Raw genomic sequence first — 21752 nt, forward strand, 5'->3', positions numbered from 1 at the left:
CGATACTGCAAATATCGGATATCGGATGATACTCGCTGTATCGGAATTCCGATACCGAGTTCCGATACTTTTGCGATAGCGGATACCGGAATCGGAAGTTCCCATAGTGCAATGATGCACTATAATGGCGTGTGGGCGGAGACTGCGTGTCTGTGTGTGCGGGCGGGGTCTGTGCGTGACCGTGGGGGTCTGTGCGGGCCTGCCGGGGCTCTGCGGGCTATACATACAGACATACAGTACATTAACCCCTTCATGACCCAGCCTATTTTGACCTTAATGACCTGGCCGTTTTTTGCAATTCTGACCAGTGTCCCTTTATGAGGTAATAACTCAGGAACGCTTCAACGGATCCTAGCGATTCTGAGATTGTTTTTTTGTGACATATTGGGCTTCATGTTAGTGGTAAATTTAGGTCGATAATTTTTGAGTTTATTTGTGAAAAAAACGGAAATGTGGCAAAAAATTTGAAAATTTCGCAATTTTCACATTTTGAATTTTTATTCTGTTAAACCAGAGAGTTATGTGACACAAAATAGTTAATAAATAACGTTTCCCACATGTCTACTTTACATCAGCACAATTTTGGAAACAATTTTTTTTTTTGCTAGGAAGTTATAAGGGTTAAAATTTGACCAGTGATTTCTCATTTTTACAACAAAATTTACAAAACCATTTTTTTTAGGGACCACCTCACATTTGAAGTCATTTTGAGGGTTCTATATGGCTGAAAATACCCAAAAGTGACACCATTCTAAAAACTGCACCCCTCAAGGTGCTCAAAACCACATTCAAGAAGTTTATTAACCCTTCAGGTGTTTCACAGCAGCAGAAGCAACATGGAAGTAAAAAATGAACATTTAACTTTTTAGTCACAAAAATGATCTTTTAGCAACAATTTTTTTATTTTCCCAAGGGTAAAAGGAGAAACTGGACCAGGGACGTTGTTGTCCAATTTGTCCTGAGTACGCTGATACCTCATATGTGGGGGTAAACCACTGTTTGGGCGCACGGCAGGGCTCGGAAGGGAAGGAGCGCCATTTGACTTTTTTAATGAAAAATTGGCTCCAATCTTTAGCGGACACCATGTCGCGTTTGGAGAGCCCCCGTGTGCCTAAACATTGGAGCTCCCCCACAAGTGACCACATTTTGGAAACTAGACCCCCCAAGGAACTTATCTAGAAGCATAGTGAGCACTTTAAACCCCCAGGTGCTTCACAAATTGATCCGTAAAAATGAAAAAGTACTTTTTTTTCACAAAAAAATTATTTTAGCCTCAATTTTTTCATTTTCACATGGGCAACAGGATAAAATGGATCCTAAATTTTGTTGGGCAATTTCTCCTGAGTACACCAATACCTCACATGTGGGGGTAAACCACTGTTTGGGCACATGGTAAGGCTCGGAAGGGAAGGAGCGCCATTTGACTTTTTGAATGGAAAATTATCTCCATCGTTAGCGGACACCATGTCGCGTTTGGAAAGCTCCTGTGTGCCTAAACATTGGAGCTCCTCCACAAGTGACCCCATTTTGGAAACTAGACCCCCCAAGGAACTCATCCAGAGGCATAGTGAGCACTTTAAACCCCCAGGTGCTTCACAAATTGATCCGCAAAAATGAAAAAGTACTTTTTTTTCACACAAAATTTCTTTTAGCCTCAATTCTTTCATTTTCACATGGGCAACAGGATAAAATGGATCCTAAAATTTGTTGGGCAATTTCTCCTGAGTATGCCGATACCTCATATGTGGGGGTAAACCACTGTTTGGGTGCACGGCAAGGCTCGGAAGGGGAGGCGTGCCATTTGACTTTTTGAATGGAAAATTAGCTCCAATCGTTAGCGGACACCATGTCGCGTTTGGAGAGCCCCTGTGTGCCTAAACATTGGAGCTCCCCTACAAGTGACCCCATTTTGGAAACTAGACCCCCCAAGAAACTTATCTAGATGCATAGTGAGCACTTATAACCCCCAGGTGCTTCACAGAAGTTTATAACGCAGAGCCGTGAAAATAAAAAAATAATTTTTCTTTCCTCAAAAATGATTTTTAGCCCAGAATTTTTTATTTTCCCAAGGGTAATAGGAGAAATTGGACCCCAAATGTTTTTGTCCAGTTTGTTCTGAGTACGATGATACCCCATATGTGGGGGTAAACCACTGTTTGGGCGCACGGCAGGGCTCGGAAGGGAAGGCACGCCATTTGGCTTTTTGAATGGAAAATTAGCTCCAATCATTAGCGGACACCATGTCGCGTTTGGAGAGCCCCTGTGTGCCTAAACATTGGAGCTCCCGCACAAGTGACCCCATTTTGGAAACTAGACCTCCCAAGGAACTAATCTAGATGTGTGGTGAGCACTTTGAACCCCCAAGTGCTTCACAGAAGTTTATAACGCAGAGCCATGAAAATAAAAAATAATTTTTCTTTTCTCAAAAATGATTTTTTAGCCCACAATTTTTTATTTTCCCAAGGGTAACAGGAGAAATTGGACCCCAAAAGTTGTTGTCCAGTTTCTCCTGAGTACGCTGATACCCCATATGTGGGGGTAAACCACTGTTTTGGCACACGTCAGGGTTCGGAAGGGAAGTAGTGACGTTTTGAAATGCAGACTTTGATGGAATGCTCTGCGGGCGTCAGGTTGCGTTTGCAGAGCCCCTGATGTGCCTAAACAGTAGGAACTCCCCACAATTGACTCCATTTTGGAAACTAGACCCCCAAGGGAACTTATCTAGATGTGTAGTGAGCACTTTGAACCCCCAAGTGCTTCACAGAAGTTTATAACGCAGAGCCGTGAAAATAAAAAATGTGTTTCCTTTCCTCAAAAATCTTTTTTTAGCCCAGAATTTTTTTATTTTTGCAAGAGTAACAGGAGAAATTGGACCCCAAAAGTTGTTGTCCAGTTTCTCCTGAGTACGCTGATACCCCATATGTGGGGGTAAACCACTGTTTTGGCACACGTCGGGGTTCGGAAGGGAAGTAGTGACGTTTTGAAATGCAGACTTTGATGGAATGCTCTGCGGGCGTCAGGTTGCGTTTGCAGAGCCCCTGATATGCCTAAACAGTAGAAACCCCCCACAAGTGACCCCATTTTGGAAACTAGACCCCCCAAGGAACTTATCTAGATGTGTGGTGAGCACGTTCAACCCCCAAGTGCTTCACAGAAGTTTACAACGCAGAGCCGTGAAAATAAAAAATCATTTTTCTTTCCTCAAAAAAGATGTTTTAGCAAGCAATTTTTTATTTTCACAAGGGTAACAGGAGAATTTGGACCCCAATATTTGTTGCCCAGTTTGTTGTGAGTACGCTGATACCCCATATGTGGGGGGAAACCACTGTTTTGGCACACGTCGGGGTTCGGAAGGGAAGTAGTGACGTTTTGAAATGCAGACTTTGATGGAATGCTCTGCGGGCGTCAGGTTGCGTTTGCAGAGCCCCTGATATGCCTAAACAGTAGAAACCCCCCACAAGTGACCCCATTTTGGAAACTAGACCCCCCAAGGAACTTATCTAGATGTGTGGTGAGCACGTTCAACCCCCAAGTGCTTCACAGAAGTTTACAACGCAGAGCCGTGAAAATAAAAAATCATTTTTCTTTCCTCAAAAAAGATGTTTTAGCAAGCAATTTTTTATTTTCACAAGGGTAACAGGAGAATTTGGACCCCAATATTTGTTGCCCAGTTTGTTGTGAGTACGCTGATACCCCATATGTGGGGGTAAACCACTGTTTGGGCACACGTCAGGGCTCGGAAGGGAAGTAGTGACATTTGAAATGCAGACTTTGATGGAATGGTCTGCGGGCGTCACATTGCATTTGCAGAGCCCCTGATGTACCTAAACAGTAGAAACACCCCACAAGTGACCCCATTTTGGAAACTAGACCCCCGAAGGAACTTATCTAGATGTGTGGTGAGCACTTTCAACCCCCAAGTGCTTCACAGAAGTTTATAACGCAGAGCCGTGAAAATAAAAAATAATTGTTCTTTCCTCAAAAATTATGTTTTAGCAAGTAATTTTTTATTTTTGCAAGGGTAACAGGAGAAATTAGACCCCAGCAGTTGTTGCCCAGTTTGTCCTGAGTACGCTGGTACCCCAAATGTGGGGGTAAACCACTGTTTGGGCGCACGTCGGGGCTTGGAAGGGCGGGAGCACCATTTGACTTTTTGAACGCAAGATTGGCTGGAATCAATGGTGGCGCCATGTTGCGTTTGGAGACCCCTGATGTGCCTAAACAGTGGAAACCCCTCAATTCTAACTTCAACACTAACCCCAACACACCCCTAATCCTAATCCCAACTGTAGCCATAACCCTAATCACAACCTTAACCCCAACACACGCCTAACCACAACCCTAACCGCAACACACCCGTAACCCTAATTCCAACCCTAATCCTAACCCTAATCCCAACCGTAACCCTAATCCCAACCCTAACCACAACTGTAACCCCAACACACCCCTAACCCTATCCGTAACCCTAACCACAAGCCTAATCTTAACCCTATTTCAAACCCTAGCCCTAATTCCAACCCTAACTCTAATTCCAACCCTAACCCTAAGGCTATGTGCCCACGTTGCGGATTCGTGTGAGATTTTTCCTCATGATTTTTGAAAAATCTGCAGGTAAAAGGCACTGCGTTTTACCTGCGGATTTACAGCAGATTTCCAGTGTTTTTTTGTGCAGATTTCACCTGCGGATTCCTATTGAGGAACAGGTGTAAAACGCTGCGGAATCCGCACAAAGAATTGACATGCTGCGGAAAATACAACGCAGCGTTTCTGCACGGAATTTTCCGCACCATGGGCACAGCGGATTTGGTTTTCCTTAGGTGTACATGGTACTGTAAACCTGATGGAAAACTGCTTCGAATTCGCAGCGGCCAATCCGCTGCGGATCCGCGGCCAATCCGCTGCGGATCCGCGGCCAATCCGCTGCGGATCCGCGGCCGATCCGCTGCCGATCCGCGGCGGATCCGCTGCCGATCCGCTGCCGATCCGCTGCGGATCCGCGGCCGATCCGCTGCGGATCCGCGGCCGATCCGCTCTGTGTGCACATGCCATAACCCTAACCCTACCCGTAACCCTAACCCTACCCCTAACCCTACCCCTAGTTCTAACCCTAGTTCTAACCCTAACCCTAGTGGAAAAAGAAAAAAAAATATTTTCTTTATTTTATTATTGTCCCTACCTATGGGGGTGATAAAGGGGGGGGTTTATTTATTATTTTTTTATTTTGATCGCTGTGATAGAACCTACCACAGCGATCAAAATGTACCTCTAATGAATCTGCCGGCCGGCGGGCGCACTGAGCATGCGCCCGCCATTTTGGAAGATGGCGGCGCCCATGATGGAGGCGGACGGGGACCGGGAGCCTCGGTAAGTATAAGGGGGGGGAGATCGGGGCACGGGGGGGGCGTCGGAGCACGGGGGGGGTGACATAGGAGCAGGGGGGGAGCGGGCAGGAGGACGGGGGAGCGGACAGCAGGACGGGGGAGCCGGCAGGCGGACGGAGGGGACCGGACCCTATAACGGAGCACTGGGGGGGCGATCGGTGGGGTGGGGGGTGGTCACTTCAGGTTTTCCAGCCATGGCCGATGATATTGCAGCATCGGCCATGGCTGGATTGTAATATTTCACCTGTTTTTTAGGTGAAATATTACAAATCGCTCTGATTGGCAGTTTCACTTTCAACAGCCAATCAGAGCGATCGTAGCCACGGGGGGGTGAAGCCACCCCCCCTGGGCTGAAGTACCACTCCCCCTCTCCCTGCAGATCGGGTAAAATAGGAGTTAACCCCTTCACCCGATCTGCAGGGACGCGATCATTCCATGACGCCACATAGGCGTCATGGGTCGGATTGGCACGGGTTTTCATGACGCCTATGTGGCGTCATGGGTCGGGAAGGGGTTAAACATAGAGTACATACTCACCATTACTTGTCATTTTGATCCCCGAAGCCAGTGTCATCTGTAAAAAAAGATTAAAATAACAAACAACCAATATACTCCCTGTCCTCAAAAATCCACGAGTGTCCCACGACGATCTCCCGTGGAGAACGGCAGCATCAGCTGATGCCACTGCTCTCCAGGGGCTCCAGAAACACAATTACGGGAGGAAGGTATCCTTCCGCACTGTATTCCTCCGCCGCTGTAAAAAAATAGTCCCTGGTCTCACTTTTGGCATTGCTGTGTGAGAAATTTTCCAACACAGCAATTGCCATAGGCCGGCGTCACACTAGCGAGTTTTACGGATGTATGAGAGGTGCAGAAAATACGGATTGCATACGGTACAATGATTCTCTATGGCCCAGCTCCTATCTGCCGAATTTTACTGATCCGTATTATACGGTCTTGTACGGCCGTAGAAAATCGCAGCATGCTGCGTTTGTCACCGTATTGCGCAAAAAAATCGCTAATGAAAGTCTGGGGGCGAGAAATACGGATTACACACGGACCAGCAGTGTGACTTGCGAGAAATACGCAGCGGTGTTCTATAGAAAAGCCGGTAATTCAATTGCTGGCTTTTGATTTCTCCTTCCCAAACCCGACAGGATATGAGACATGATTACATACAGTAAACCATCTCATATCCCCTTTTTTTTGCATATTCCACACTACTAATGTTAGTAGTGTGTATGTGCAAAATTTGGGCGCTGTAGCTTGTAAAATAAAGGGTTAAATCGTGGAAAAAATTGGCGTGGGCTCCTGCGCAATTTTCTCCGCCAGAGTGGTAAAGCCAGTGACTGAGGCCAGATATTAATAGCCTAGAGAGGGACCGTGGTTATTGGCCCCCCCGTGGCTACAAACATCTGCCCCCAGCCACCCCAGAAAAGGCACATCTGGAAGATGCACCTATTCTGGCACTTGGCCACTCTCTTCCCACTCCCGTGTAGCAGTGGGATATGGGGTAATGAAGGGTTAATGTCACCTTGCTATTGTAAGGTGACATTAAGCCAGATTAATAATGGAGAGGCGTCAATTATGACACCTATCCATTATTAATCCAATAGTACGAAATGGTTAATAAAAGACACACATTATTACAAAGTCCTTTAATGAAATAAAGACACAGGTTGTTGTAATATTTTATTATCTGGCAAAAAATGGATGAAACGTGTGGCCATCAGGCGCAATCCGGCAATAATACAACTCTATGAAAAAAAAAAACAGATCCGGCGGAAAAAAACGCATCCTGCGAGCACATTTGCAGGATCCGTGTTTTTCCGCCGGTTCCATTTTTTTCTCATAGAGTTGTATTAGCGCCGGATTGCGCCTGATGGCCACACGTTTCATCATTTTTTTTGCAGGATCCGTCAAAAAAGCTGTTTCCGCGCGGAATTTTCCGCAGCATGTGCATTGTGGTTTTTGTTTTCCATAGGTTTACATGGTACTGTACACTGCATGGAAAACTGCTGCGGATCCGCAGCGTCAAATCCGCTGCGGATCCGCAGCAAAAACCGCAACGTGTGCACATAGCCTGAAGCAGGTTTTGATGCAGTTTTTGGTGCAGTTTTTTATGCTATTTTTGATGCTGTTTTTGATGCAGCTTTTTGTTGTGGTTTTTGATGCAGTTTTTGGTGCAGTTTTTGATGCAGGTTTTTGGTGCGGTTTTTGATGCAGATTTTGGTGCAGTTTTTGATGCAGGCTTTTGGTGTGGTTTTTGATGCAGGTTTTTGGTGTGCTTTTTGATGCAGTTTTTGGTGTGCTTTTTGATGCGGTTTTTAGGCCATGTGCACACGCTGCGGATTCCATTGCAGAATTTTCCGCAGCGTTTTTGAAAAATCCGCAGTGCAAAACCGCTGCAGTTTTTAATGCGGATTTATCGCGGTTTTTATTGCGGCTTCCGCTGCGGTTTTTCACCTGCAGCTTCCTATTGGAGCAGGTGTCAAACTGCTGCGGATACCGCACAAAGAATTAACATGCTGCAGAAAATAAACCGCAGCGTTTCCGCGTGTTTTTTTCCGCAGCATGTGCACAGCGATTTTTGTTTTCCATAGGTTAACATGGTACTGTACACCGCATGGAAAACTGCTGCGGATCCGCAGTGTCAAAAACGCTGCAGATCCGCAGCAAAAACCGCAACGTGTGCACATACCCTTATGCAGTTTTTTATGCAGTTTTTGGTGCGGTTTTTGATGCGGTTTTTTATGCAGTTTTTGGTACAGTTATGATGCAGTTTTTGATGCAGTTTTCGTTCCGTTTTTTGCGCTGTTTTGATGCAGTTTTTGGAAATAAATGGAAAATGTGCATGATTTGAATGGAAACATGCATGAAAAAACGTATTCCGAGGCCGGATTCATCATTTCACATCTCAGTTTCATCCGTTTTTTGCCGGATTCATCGCTGTGCATTTTTTCGCCGGACAGAAAAACCGTTCCTCTGTATGTGTTTTCCGTCCGGCGGAAACAGCTTTTTTGACGGATCCTGCAAAAAACGGATGAAACGTGTGGCCATCAGGCGCAATCCGGCGCTAATACAACTCTGAGAAAAAAACGGATACGGCGGAAAAAAATGGATCCTGCAAATGTGTTCGCAGGATGCCTTTTTTACCCATAGACTTGTATTAGCGACGGATCGCGACGGAGGGCCACACGTCGCGTCCGGACGGACTCGTACCGATGCAAGTATGAAAGAGGCCTTAATGAGCGTTTAATTTATAAAAAAAAAAAAACAGCGTGGGCTCCCGCGCAATTTTCTGCACCAGAGGGGGATAGCCGGGGGCCAATATTTGTAGCCTGCTATGAATATCAGCTCGTAGCTCTCTGCGTAGCCTTTACTGGCTATTAAAGTAGGGGGACCCCCCAAAAAATGACGTGGGGTCCCCCTATATTTTATAGCCAGAAAGGCTACGCAGACAACTGCAGGCTGATATTCATAGCCTAGAGAGGGGCCATGGATATTGCCCCCCCCCCCCCCCCCCCGGCTACAAATACCAGTCCGCAGCCGCCCCAGAAATGGGGCTGTGGGATATGGGGTAATAAGGGGTTAGTGTCACCTTGCTATTGTAAGGTGACATTAAGCCGGGTTAATAACAGAGTGGCGTCAGTAAGACGCCTATCTATTATTAATCCAATAGTAATAAAGGGTTAATAAAACACACACACGTAAGTAAAAAAGTATTTTAATATTCTTCATTTAACCATACTTACCATACTTCAGCGCATGCAAAAAACGTAAAATAATAAACCGTATACTACCATGCCGCCGTAGTCCAATTAATAACGAGTGTCCCAGGACGATCTCCCCTATAGAACAGTGACATCGGGTGATGTCACTGCTCTATAAGACCTTCAGTGACACAGTGACAGGAGACAATGGCTCCTGCAGTGCATCACTGAGATTACTATAGTTCAAAGTCTCACTTTATGGCAATTGCTGCGTGGGAAAATTTCTCACACAGCAATGCCAAAAGTGAGACTAGGGACTATTTTTTTACAGCGGCGGAGGAATACAGTGCGGGAGGATACCTTCCTCCCGTCATTGTGTTCCTGGAGCCCCTGGAGAGCAGTCGCATCAGTGATGCTGCCGTTCTCCACAGGAGATCGTCGTGGGACACTCGTGGATTTTTGCGGACGGAGTATATTGGTTGTTTGTTATTTTAATCTTTTTTACAGGTGACACTGGCTTCGGGGATCAAAATGACAAGTAATGGTGAGTATGTACTCCATGTTTAATGTACTGTATGTCTGTATGTATAGCCCGCACAGAGCCCCGGCAGCCCGCACAGAGCCCCCAGCAGTCACACACAGACCCCCGGCAGCTCACACAGAGCCCCCGGCAGTCACGCACAGACCCCCGGCAGCTCGCACAGAGCCCCCGGCAGTCACGCACAGACCCCCGGCAGCCCGCACAGAGCCCCGGCAGCCCGTTCAGAGCCCCCGGCAGTCATGCACAGACCCCCGGCAGTCCGCACAGAGCCCCGGCAGTCACGCACAGACCCCCGGCAGCTCGCACAGAGCCCCCGGCAGGCACGCGCAGACCCCTGGCAGCCCGCACAGAGCCCCCGGCAGTCACGCACAGACCCCCGGTAGCCCGCACAGAGCCCCGGCAGGCCCGTACAGACCCCCGGCAGCCCGCACAGAGCCCCGGCAGGCCCGTACAGACCCCCTGCAGCCCACACAGAGCCCCGGCAGGCCCACACAGAGCCCCGGCAGGCCCGCACAGAGCCCTGGCAGGCCCACACAGAGCCCCGGCAGGCCCGCACAGACCCCGCCCGCACACACAGACACGCACAGTGTCCGCCCACGCACCGCCCACACTCTTCCCCCCTCCGGAACAGGATGTAAAAGGACAGAAAGTGCTTATTTACATTCCGATATTTGTGTCCCATTGACTTGCATTGGTATCGGGTATCGGTATTGCCTGGGGGCGATATATTTTTTGGATATCGGCCGATCCAATCTGATACTGATACTTCTGGATATCGGAAGGTATCGCTCAACACACTGGAGACTTGTCCTGTGTGAACTGCGAGCAGGAGGGTGAGGCCTGGGTCAAAGTGGGACTGTCCTACAGTAACCAATCAGATGCCAGCTTCTGTTTCCTCCACATAGGTGGAGAAATGATACACTTGATCTGATTGGTTGTTATCGGCAACCACTTTAAAAAGCGTCCCTGTCACCACACAAGGCCCCGTTCCATAATATGGGGGGAGCAGTTGGGTCACTGTTATCTATTATTTTTGCCTCGGGCTGTTTTCTGACGTCTTTTTGTGCCAAATTAATTAAAAATGCTCTTTAGTTCTGTGTTTAATTTGTGTTGCAACTTTTTTTTAATCACAAAAAGCCGCCTATGCATCTAAAGTGAAGCAAAAATTGCATCATGGTTTCAGGTATGCATAAAACAAACCTGGTGGGGGGTAGGAGACAGAGGCTGGAGTTGTGACTAAAAAGAATGATGAAAAAAACAAACACTGCCCACAATGGCAAAGTGGGAAATACGAGCACATACAAAGTGAAACTGGACAGATGAATATGGCGCAAGCAGCAAAAAAAAACTGTGCAAAACACTAGAAAAAACTGAGGAAAACAGGTGTAAATGTAATAATAAAGCAGACCTAGGCCCCGGTCACACGGTCAGTATTTTACCTCTGCATTTGTAGCCCAAAACCTGGAGTGGGACAGTCAGGAAAAGTATAAGACCGGGTGCACACGATCCGGAACTGCCAGCGCTTTGGACGTAGCACATGTTCACGGTGTACAAAGCGCTGCCGTCTATTGAACACAGGTGAATCTGCATGTGATCACTAAACCGTGCAGATTCACCGCGCCCAATACATTGTATGGGTCAAATTTCTCTTGCGGAGACGCTAGACATGCTGCTGTCTGGACAGACACTCCTGCTCTCTTGGCAAGAAGAAAATTGCTTGGTGCGTTTCTGCTGCTTTTTTTTCCTGTGTTTTTGTCACAGTACATTAAATGCTACTTATGCAGCACCCAACCCACAGCAGCCAGATGTTACAGCACAGTGGATAGGATTTCAATAAATCCCATGTCCACTATGCGTCCACAGATGCCCACTGCTCACCCGCAGAGACGGACATGTGGTGCATCTCTCCAGCTGAGATCCGATGTTTTAGCCTGGGGGACAGTATCCATGGCCCATTCTTAGGCTATTAATATCAGCTCGCAGCTGTCTGCATAGCCTTTGCTGGTTATTAATTATAGGGGGACCCTACGTCATTTTTTTTAGGGTCTCCCATTTTAATAGTAAAGACTAAGTATACAGTTGTGAGCTGATATTAATAGCTTGGGAAGCTCCATGAGTATTACCCCTTCCCAGGCTATAAACATCTGCCCCCAGCTGTTGGCTTTCCCTCTGCTGCTTACGAAAATTGCGCTTGAGCCCATGCCATTTTTTCCTGAAAATTAATCTTTTATTAATTAAATACATGTACAGTAATTTGCACACACACTTCACTAATTGTATTTGTCACATCTATATATCTATTCTATAAGTATTTATGTAATCCATCTCTTCTATCCTTTCGGCTACTGCTGTGATTTTACAGTACACGGCAGATGAATTGCCGGCTTTTCTTCTATCTATGTAATAAATATACATATATATGTGTCTGTCACTGACATCTATATATATATATGTGTGTGTGTGTGTTTTGACAAATATCTCCTTCCAAAACGACGTGTAAATGACAGAGAATTGCTGTATGTAAAAGCTCATGTTAAAATGGCATTGCAATCGGATAGCAATCGCAATGCATTCGGATGTAAATCGGCGCATAAAGTATGCTGGAGGAAAATCTCCGGGTTTTATATCACTGACACCATAAGGTGTAGAGAAACATATCTCCCCTCCAGCACTTTACCAGTGACTTCGTCACAAGGCCTAAAGTTAAAGATGACACATTTCGTTGGTATTTTAGGTAAAAATAAAAAAAATATCCTTGGAAATTTGTGTGCTCAGATAACTTTGACCAAGGTTTCAGACCTTAATTAGTTTGTTAGGGTTATGGCTTGTTCACTATCATCGATAGGAAAGGACAGGGGATGCAAATTTCACAGCTTTATAAAAACCCAGCCTCCTCTAACCTTGTGCCAAAAACAGCAGCCAAGTTTTCTTCTAAGCAGCTGCCTAGCACTATGAAAATGGTGGAGGCCCACAAAGCAGGAGAAGACTATAAGAATATAGCAAAGAGTTTTCAAGTTGCACTTTCCGCAGTCTGAAATATAATTAAGAAATGGCAGTTAACAGGATCAGTGGAGATCAAGATAAGGTCTGGAAGACGAAGCAAAATTTTAGTGAGAACTGCTCGTAGGATTGCTAGAGAGGCAAATCTTAACCCCCACTTGACTTTCAGGAAAAGAACATCTCACCAACCATTAAGCATGGGGGTGGATCAATCATGCTTTGGGGTTGTGTTACAGCCAAAGACACGGGAAACATTTCAAGGGTAGAGGGAAGAATGGATTCAATGAAACTTCAACAAATTATTGATGCAAACATAACACCATCTGTAAAAATGCTGAAGTTGAAAAGAGGATGGCTTCTACAAATAGATAATAATTCTAAACACACCTCAAAATCCACAATAGGCTACCTCAAAAGGCGCAAGCTGAAGGTTTTACAATGGCCCTCACAGTTCCCTGATCTGAATATCATTGAAAATCTGTGGCTAGACTTCAAAATAGCTGAGTATTCAAGATGATCCAGGAATCTCACAGAACTGGAAGAATTTTCCAATGGAGAATGGATGAAAATCCCTCAAAAAAGTATTGAAAGACTGTTGGCTGGCTACAAAAAGCATTTACAAGATGTGATCATTTCAAAAGGTGTTTCTACTAGGTACTATCCATGCAGGATGCCCAAACCTTTGCATCAGACTATTTTCCTTTTGGTAATTCTTAAAATGTAAAAGATGAAAATATATATTTTTATTTTGCCTAAAATACAAAGCAAATGTGTCATCTTTAACTTTAGGCATTTTCGAGATCATTTAATCTTCAGCTTGCTTAACTGTTCATAATAACATTAATTTTGACCAGGAGTGCCCAAATTTGTACATGTTATATACAGTTTAGGGGTTCCACAGCTACGTATATGCTGTATGATGTCCCCTACAGATCCCCTATATACAGTATGATGCCTCCTGTAACGGATCGTACAGGGGGAGGGGTGTGTCGACTTCGCTCACCTCTGGGGAGGGTAGAGAATGACCTAGCAGGGATCAGCTCTCTGGCACCACCACTTACCCCAGGTCAGTTAGGGAGCTGCACCGAGGGCAAATAGTCGCTGGAGAGGTTTCCCTTATAGGTACGAGTTATTGAGGAGCTCCCAGTAAGGGAGAATATATATCATCAGTCCAGGCTGGGGATATATATATAAGCCTCCTGGCTGTAACTGTCAGAGTCCCTCACTAACACAGTACTGTATGCTGCCACCAGTTCCTCATCTAATATATAAAGCTGAATGTGTGTGTGTGTGTATGTATGTATGTATGTATGTATGTCCGGGATTGGCATCTGAACCGTAGCAGCTACAGCCACAAAATTTTGCACAGTCACACGTCTGGACCCCGAGAGCGTCATAGGCTATGTTGTGAGGTGAAATTTTAACCCCGCGCTTTCCAATTCACCAAACAATTTTGCCCCTATCTACATAATGGGGAAAAAGTGAAAGGAAAAGTGTTGGAGGCGTCGCAGCTACAGGCACAAAATTTTGCACAGTCACACGTCTGGACCCTGAGAGCGTCAAAGCTATATTGTGAGGTGAAATTTTAACCCCGCGCTTTCCAAGTCACCAAACAATTTTGCCCCTATCTACATAATGGGGAAAAAATGAAAGGAAAAGTGTTGGAGGCAAATTAACAGCTGCCAGATGTGAACAAGGGGGACTTAAAGAATGACAGCGATGGCACCAAAGAGTATATACTGTACAGTTGCTAAGGTGGGGCCCCAACATGGGATAATCACACCACCACGGGGATATGAACACACACACAAAATGCGCCACACACTACCACGTGCTCGAACACATATACCACCCTCAGTGCACATTTCACCACACATACACCAACCTCGCCACATAAAAGTAGAAACACAAAAGTCGCCGCTCAAAACTCGCCACGCGCAAAACTCTCCACATGCAAAACTCGCCACACGTGCAAAACTCGCCACACGCAAAACTTGCACACGCAGAAAAATTGCCACACGCAGAAAAATTGCCACATGCACAAAAGTTGCAACACATGCAAAAGTTGCCTCACACAAAACTTGCACATACTCAAAAGGCACCACACATAAAACTCGCCACGCGCAAAACTCGCCATGCGCAAAACTTGCTGCACACAACTTGCTACACTAACCTGTCACATGCAACTCGACACACAAAAAGTTGCTACACGAATGTCGCCACACAAAACTCATCTCACAAAAGTCCCTACATGCATGTCGCCACACGCAACTCAACACACACAACTTGACACACGAAACTCGCCCTAAAACACACACAAGTCTGGTATCCTTCAAAAATAAAAATCTGATTAATAAGCAGACAAACTACAAGAGCAACAAATGTACCATATAGGAATCCGGCAGCTGTCAGTCACATGACCAGTCTATTATGTGTATGTGTGAGCTAATATATACTGCCAGGGGGTGGGCTTACTGTTGGCTGGGGATTTATCAGGCTGCCATTTTAGCTTACAAATACTGAGGTAAAAATACTGACCAAATAACGTGTGAACGAGGGCTAATACAGGAGGAGATGGCATACAGCTATATACTATATACAGGAGATGACACACAGGTATATACTATTTACAGGGGAGATGACACACAGGTATATACTATATACAGGAGGAGATGACACACAGATATATACTATATACAGGAGAGATGACACACAGGTATATACTATATAGAGGAGGAGATGACATACAGGTACATACTACATACAGGAGGAGATGACATACAGGTATATACTATATACAGGAGCAGATTACCTACAGGTATATAGTATATACAGGAGGAGATGACACAGGTATATGCTATGTATAGGAGGAGATGACATACAGGTATATACTATATACAGGAGATGACACACAGATATATACTATATATAGGTGAGATGACACACAGGTATATACTATATACAGGAGATTACATACAGGTATATCTAATATATAAAGCTGAATGTGTGTATGTATGTATGTGTGTATGTCCGGGATTGGCATCTGTACCGTCGCAGCTACAGCCACAAAATTTTGCACAGTCACACGTCTGGACCCCGAGAGCGTCATAGGCTATGTTGTGAGGTGAAATTTTAACCCCGCGCGTTCCAATTCACCAAACAATTTTGCTCCTATCTACATAATGGGGAAAAAGTGAAGGGAAAAGTGTTGGAGGAAAATTGACAGCTGCCAGATGTGAACAATGAGGACTTAAAGAATGAGAGCGATGGCGACAAAGAGTATATACCGTACAGTTGCTAAGGTGGGGCCCCGACATGGGATACTCACCACACACGGGGATATGAACACAAACACAAAATGCGCCACACACTACCACGTGCTTGAACACATATACCACCCTCAGCACACATTTCACCACACACACACACCAACCTCGCCACATAAAAGTCGAAACACAAAAGTCACCACTCAAAACTCGCTACATGCAAAACTCGCCATATGCAAAACTAGGCTCACGCAAAACTCGCCACACGTGCAAAACTCACCTCATGGAAAACTCACCTCATGCAAAACTTGCACACACAGAAAAATTGCCACATGTACAAAAGTTGCACCACATGCAAAAGTTGCCTCACACAAAACTTGCACATACTCAAAATGCACCACACATAAAACTCGCCACGCGCAAAACTCGCCATGCACAAATCTTGCTGCACACAACTTGCTACACTAACCTGTCACATGCAACTCAACACACAAAATGTTGCTACACGCATGTCGCCACACAAAACTCATCTCACAAAAGTCGCTACATGCATGTCGCCACACGCAACTCAACACACACAACTTGACACATAAAACTCGCCCTAAAACACACACAAGTCTGGTATTGTCCTTCAAAAATAAAAATCTGATTAATAAGCAAACTACAAGAGCAACAAATGTACCATATAGGAAATACGGCAGCTGTCAGTCACATGACCTGTCTATTATGTGTATGTGTGAGCTAATATATACTGCCAGGGGGGAGGGCTTCCTGTTGGCTGGGGATTTATCAGGCTGCCAATAGCAACCAATCACAGCTCAGCTTCTATTTTGCTACAGTTAATTAACCTGAGCTCTGATTGGTTAATATAGGCAACAAAGACATTCTCAGTATAACAAAGCTAATATATGTTGTGAAATGCTTCTATTTGCTTAGTTTTTGCCTTTTAATAATTACATTTCTATCTATTTGTTTTGTGGTTTTTGTGTGCAGAATAAATTTTTGTTAACACATTCTATTTTGCTAACAGCAGTCATTAACCCGGGCGAAGCCGGGTAGTACAGCTAGTCTAATATATAAAGTTGAATGTGTGTATGTGTGTGTGTATGTATGTATGTATGTATGTATGTCCGGGATTGGCATCTGAACCGTCGCAGCTACAGCCACAAAATTTTGCACAGTCACACGTCTGGACCCCGAGAGCGTCATAGGCTATGTTGTGAGGTGAAATTTTAACCCCGCGCTTTCCAATTCACCAAACAATTTTGCCCCTATCTACATAATGGGGAAAAGTGAAAGGAAAAGTGTTGGAGGTGTCGCAGCTACAGGCACAAAATTTTGCACAGTTACACGTCTGGACCCTGAGAGCGTCAAAGCTATGTTGTGAGGTGAAATTTTAACCCCGCGCTTTCCAATTCACCAAACAATTTTGCCCCTATCTACATAATGGGGAAAAAATGAAATGAAAAGTGTTGGAGGCAAATTAACAGCTGCCAGATGTGAACAAGGGGGACTTAAAGAATGACAGCGATGGCGCCAAAGAGTATATACTGTACAGTTGCTAAGGTGGGGCCCCAACATGGGATAATCACCACACCACCACGGGGATATGAACACACACACAAAATGCGCCACACACTACCACGTGCTCGAACACATATACCACCCTCAGCGCACATTTCACCACACATACACCAACCTCGCCACATAAAAGTAGAAACACAAAAGTCGCCGCTCAAAACTCGCCACGCGCAAAACTCTCCACATGCAAAACTCGCCACACGTGCAAAACTCACCTCATGGAAAACTCGCCACACGCAAAACTTGCACACGCAGAAAAATTGCCACACGCAGAAAAATTGCCACATGCACAAAAGTTGCAACACATGCAAAAGTTGCCTCACACAAAACTTGCACATACTCAAAAGGCACCTAAAACTCGCCACGCGCAAAACTCGCCATGCGCAAAACTTGCTGCACACAACTTGCTACACTAACCTGTCACATGCAACTCGACACACAAAAAGTTGCTACACGCATGTCGCCACACAAAACTCATCTCACAAAAGTCCCTACATGCATGTCGCCACACGCAACTCAACACACACAACTTGACACACGAAACTCGCCCTAAAACACACACAAGTCTGGTATTATCCTTCAAAAATAAAAATCTGATTAATAAGCAGACAAACTACAAGAGCAACAAATGTACCATATAGGAATCCGGCAGCTGTCAGTCACATGACCAGTCTATTATGTGTATGTGTGAGCTAATATATACTGCCAGGGGGTGGGCTTACTGTTGGCTGGGAATTTATCAGGCTGCCATTTTAGCTTACAAATACTGAGGTAAAAATACTGACCAAATAACGTGTGAACGAGGGCTAATACAGGAGGAGATGACATACAGATATATACTATATACAGGAGGAGATGACACACAGGTATATACTATTTACAGGGGAGATGACACACAGGTATATACTATATACAGGAGGAGATGACACACAGATATAAACTATATACAGGAGAGATGACACACAGGTATATACTATATAGAGGAGGAGATGACATACAGGTACATACTACATACAGGAGGAGATGACATACAGGTATATACTATATACAGGAGGAGATGACACACAGGTATATAATATATACAGGAGCAGATTACCTACAGGTATATAGTATATACAGGAGGAGATGACATACAGGTATATGCTATGTATAGGAGGAGATAACATACAGGTATATACTATATACAGGAGGAGATGACACACAAATATATACTATATATAGGTGAGATGACACACAGGTATATACTATATACAGGAGATTATATACAGGTATATCTAATATATAAAGCTGAATGTGTGTATGTATGTATGTGTGTATGTCCGGGATTGGCATCTGCACCGTCGCAGCTACAGCCACAAAATTTGCACAGTCACACGTCTGGACCCCGAGAGCGTCATAGGCTATGATGTGAGGTGAAATTTTAACCCCGCGCTTTCCAATTCACCAAACAATTTTGCCCCTATCTACATAATGGGGAAAAAGTGAAGGGAAAAGTGTTGGAGGAAAATTGACAGCTGCCAGATGTGAACAATGAGGACTTAAAGAATGAGAGCGATGGCGCCAAAGAGTATATACCGTACAGTTGCTAAGGTGGGGCCCCGACATGGGATAATTACCACACACGGGGATATGAACACAAACACAAAATGCGCCACACACTACCACGTGCTTGAACACATATCACCCTCAGCACACATTTCACCACACATACACCAACCTCGCCACATAAAAGTCGAAACCCAAAAGTCACCACTCAAAACTCGCAACGCGCAAAACTCGCTACATGCAAAACTCGCCATATGCAAAACTAGGCTCACGCAAAACTCGCCACACGTGCAAAACTCACCTCATGGAAAACTCACCTCATGCAAAACTTGCACACACAGAAAAATTGCCACATGTACAAAAGTTGCACCACATGCAAAAGTTGCCTCACACAAAACTTGCACATACTCAAAACCAACCACACGTAAAACTCACCACGCGCAAAACTCGCCATGCACAAATCTTGCTGCACACAACTTGCTACACTAACCTGTCACATGCAACTCGACACACAAAATGTTGCTACACGCATGTCACCACACAAAACTCATCTCACAAAAGTCGCTACATGCATGTCGCCACACGCAACTCAACACACACAACTTGACATATGAAACTCGCCCTAAAACACACACAAGTCTGGTATTGTCCTTCAAAAATAAAAATCTGATTAATAAGCAGACAAACTACAAGAGCAACAAATGTACCATATAGGAAATACGGCAGCTGTCAGTCACGTGACCTGTCTATTATGTGTATGTGTGAGCTAATATATACTGCCAGGGGGGAGGGCTTACTGTTGGCTGGGGATTTATCAGGCTGCCAATAGCAACCAATCACAGCTCAGCTTCTATTTTGCTACAGTTAATTAACCTGAGCTCTGATTGGTTAATATAGGCAACAAAGACATTCTCAGTATAACAAAGCTAATATATGTTGTGAAATTCTTCTATTAGCTTAGTTTTTGCCTTTTAATAATTACATTTCTATCTATTTTGTGGTTTTTGTGTGCAGAATAAATTTTTGTTAACACATTCTATTTTGCTAACAGCAGTCATTAACCCGGGCGAAGCCGGGTAGTACAGCTAGTCTAATATATAAAGCTGAATGTGTGTGTGTGTGTATGTATGTATGTATGTATGTATGTCCGGGATTGGCATCTGAACCGTAGCAGCTACAGCCACAAAATTTTGCACAGTCACACGTCTGGACCCCGAGAGCGTCATAGGCTATGTTGTGAGGTGAAATTTTAACCCCGCGCTTTCCAATTCACCAAACAATTTTGCCCCTATCTACATAATGGGGAAAAAGTGAAAGGAAAAGTGTTGGAGGCGTCGCAGCTACAGGCACAAAATTTTGCACAGTCACACGTCTGGACCCTGAGAGCGTCAAAGCTATATTGTGAGGTGAAATTTTAACCCCGCGCTTTCCAAGTCACCAAACAATTTTGCCCCTATCTACATAATGGGGAAAAAATGAAAGGAAAAGTGTTGGAGGCAAATTAACAGCTGCCAGATGTGAACAAGGGGGACTTAAAGAATGACAGCGATGGCACCAAAGAGTATATACTGTACAGTTGCTAAGGTGGGGCCCCAACATGGGATAATCACACCACCACGGGGATATGAACACACACACAAAATGCGCCACACACTACCACGTGCTCGAACACATATACCACCCTCAGTGCACATTTCACCACACATACACCAACCTCGCCACATAAAAGTAGAAACACAAAAGTCGCCGCTCAAAACTCGCCACGCGCAAAACTCTCCACATGCAAAACTCGCCACACGTGCAAAACTCGCCACACGCAAAACTTGCACACGCAGAAAAATTGCCACACGCAGAAAAATTGCCACATGCACAAAAGTTGCAACACATGCAAAAGTTGCCTCACACAAAACTTGCACATACTCAAAAGGCACCACACATAAAACTCGCCACGCGCAAAACTCGCCATGCGCAAAACTTGCTGCACACAACTTGCTACACTAACCTGTCACATGCAACTCGACACACAAAAAGTTGCTACACGCATGTCGCCACACAAAACTCATCTCACAAAAGTCCCTACATGCATGTCGCCACACGCAACTCAACACACACAACTTGACACACGAAACTCGCCCTAAAACACACACAAGTCTGGTATCCTTCAAAAATAAAAATCTGATTAATAAGCAGACAAACTACAAGAGCAACAAATGTACCATATAGGAATCCGGCAGCTGTCAGTCACATGACCAGTCTATTATGTGTATGTGTGAGCTAATATATACTGCCAGGGGGTGGGCTTACTGTTGGCTGGGGATTTATCAGGCTGCCATTTTAGCTTACAAATACTGAGGTAAAAATACTGACCAAATAACGTGTGAACGAGGGCTAATACAGGAGGAGATGGCATACAGCTATATACTATATACAGGAGATGACACACAGGTATATACTATTTACAGGGGAGATGACACACAGGTATATACTATATACAGGAGGAGATGACACACAGATATATACTATATACAGGAGAGATGACACACAGGTATATACTATATAGAGGAGGAGATGACATACAGGTACATACTACATACAGGAGGAGATGACATACAGGTATATACTATATACAGGAGGAGATGACACACAGGTATATACTATATACAGGAGCAGATTACCTACAGGTATATAGTATATACAGGAGGAGATGACACAGGTATATGCTATG

The sequence above is a fragment of the Ranitomeya variabilis genome, chromosome 3 (genome assembly GCF_051348905.1).
Source record: "Ranitomeya variabilis isolate aRanVar5 chromosome 3, aRanVar5.hap1, whole genome shotgun sequence".
NCBI classification, from domain to species: Eukaryota; Metazoa; Chordata; class Amphibia; order Anura; family Dendrobatidae; genus Ranitomeya; species Ranitomeya variabilis.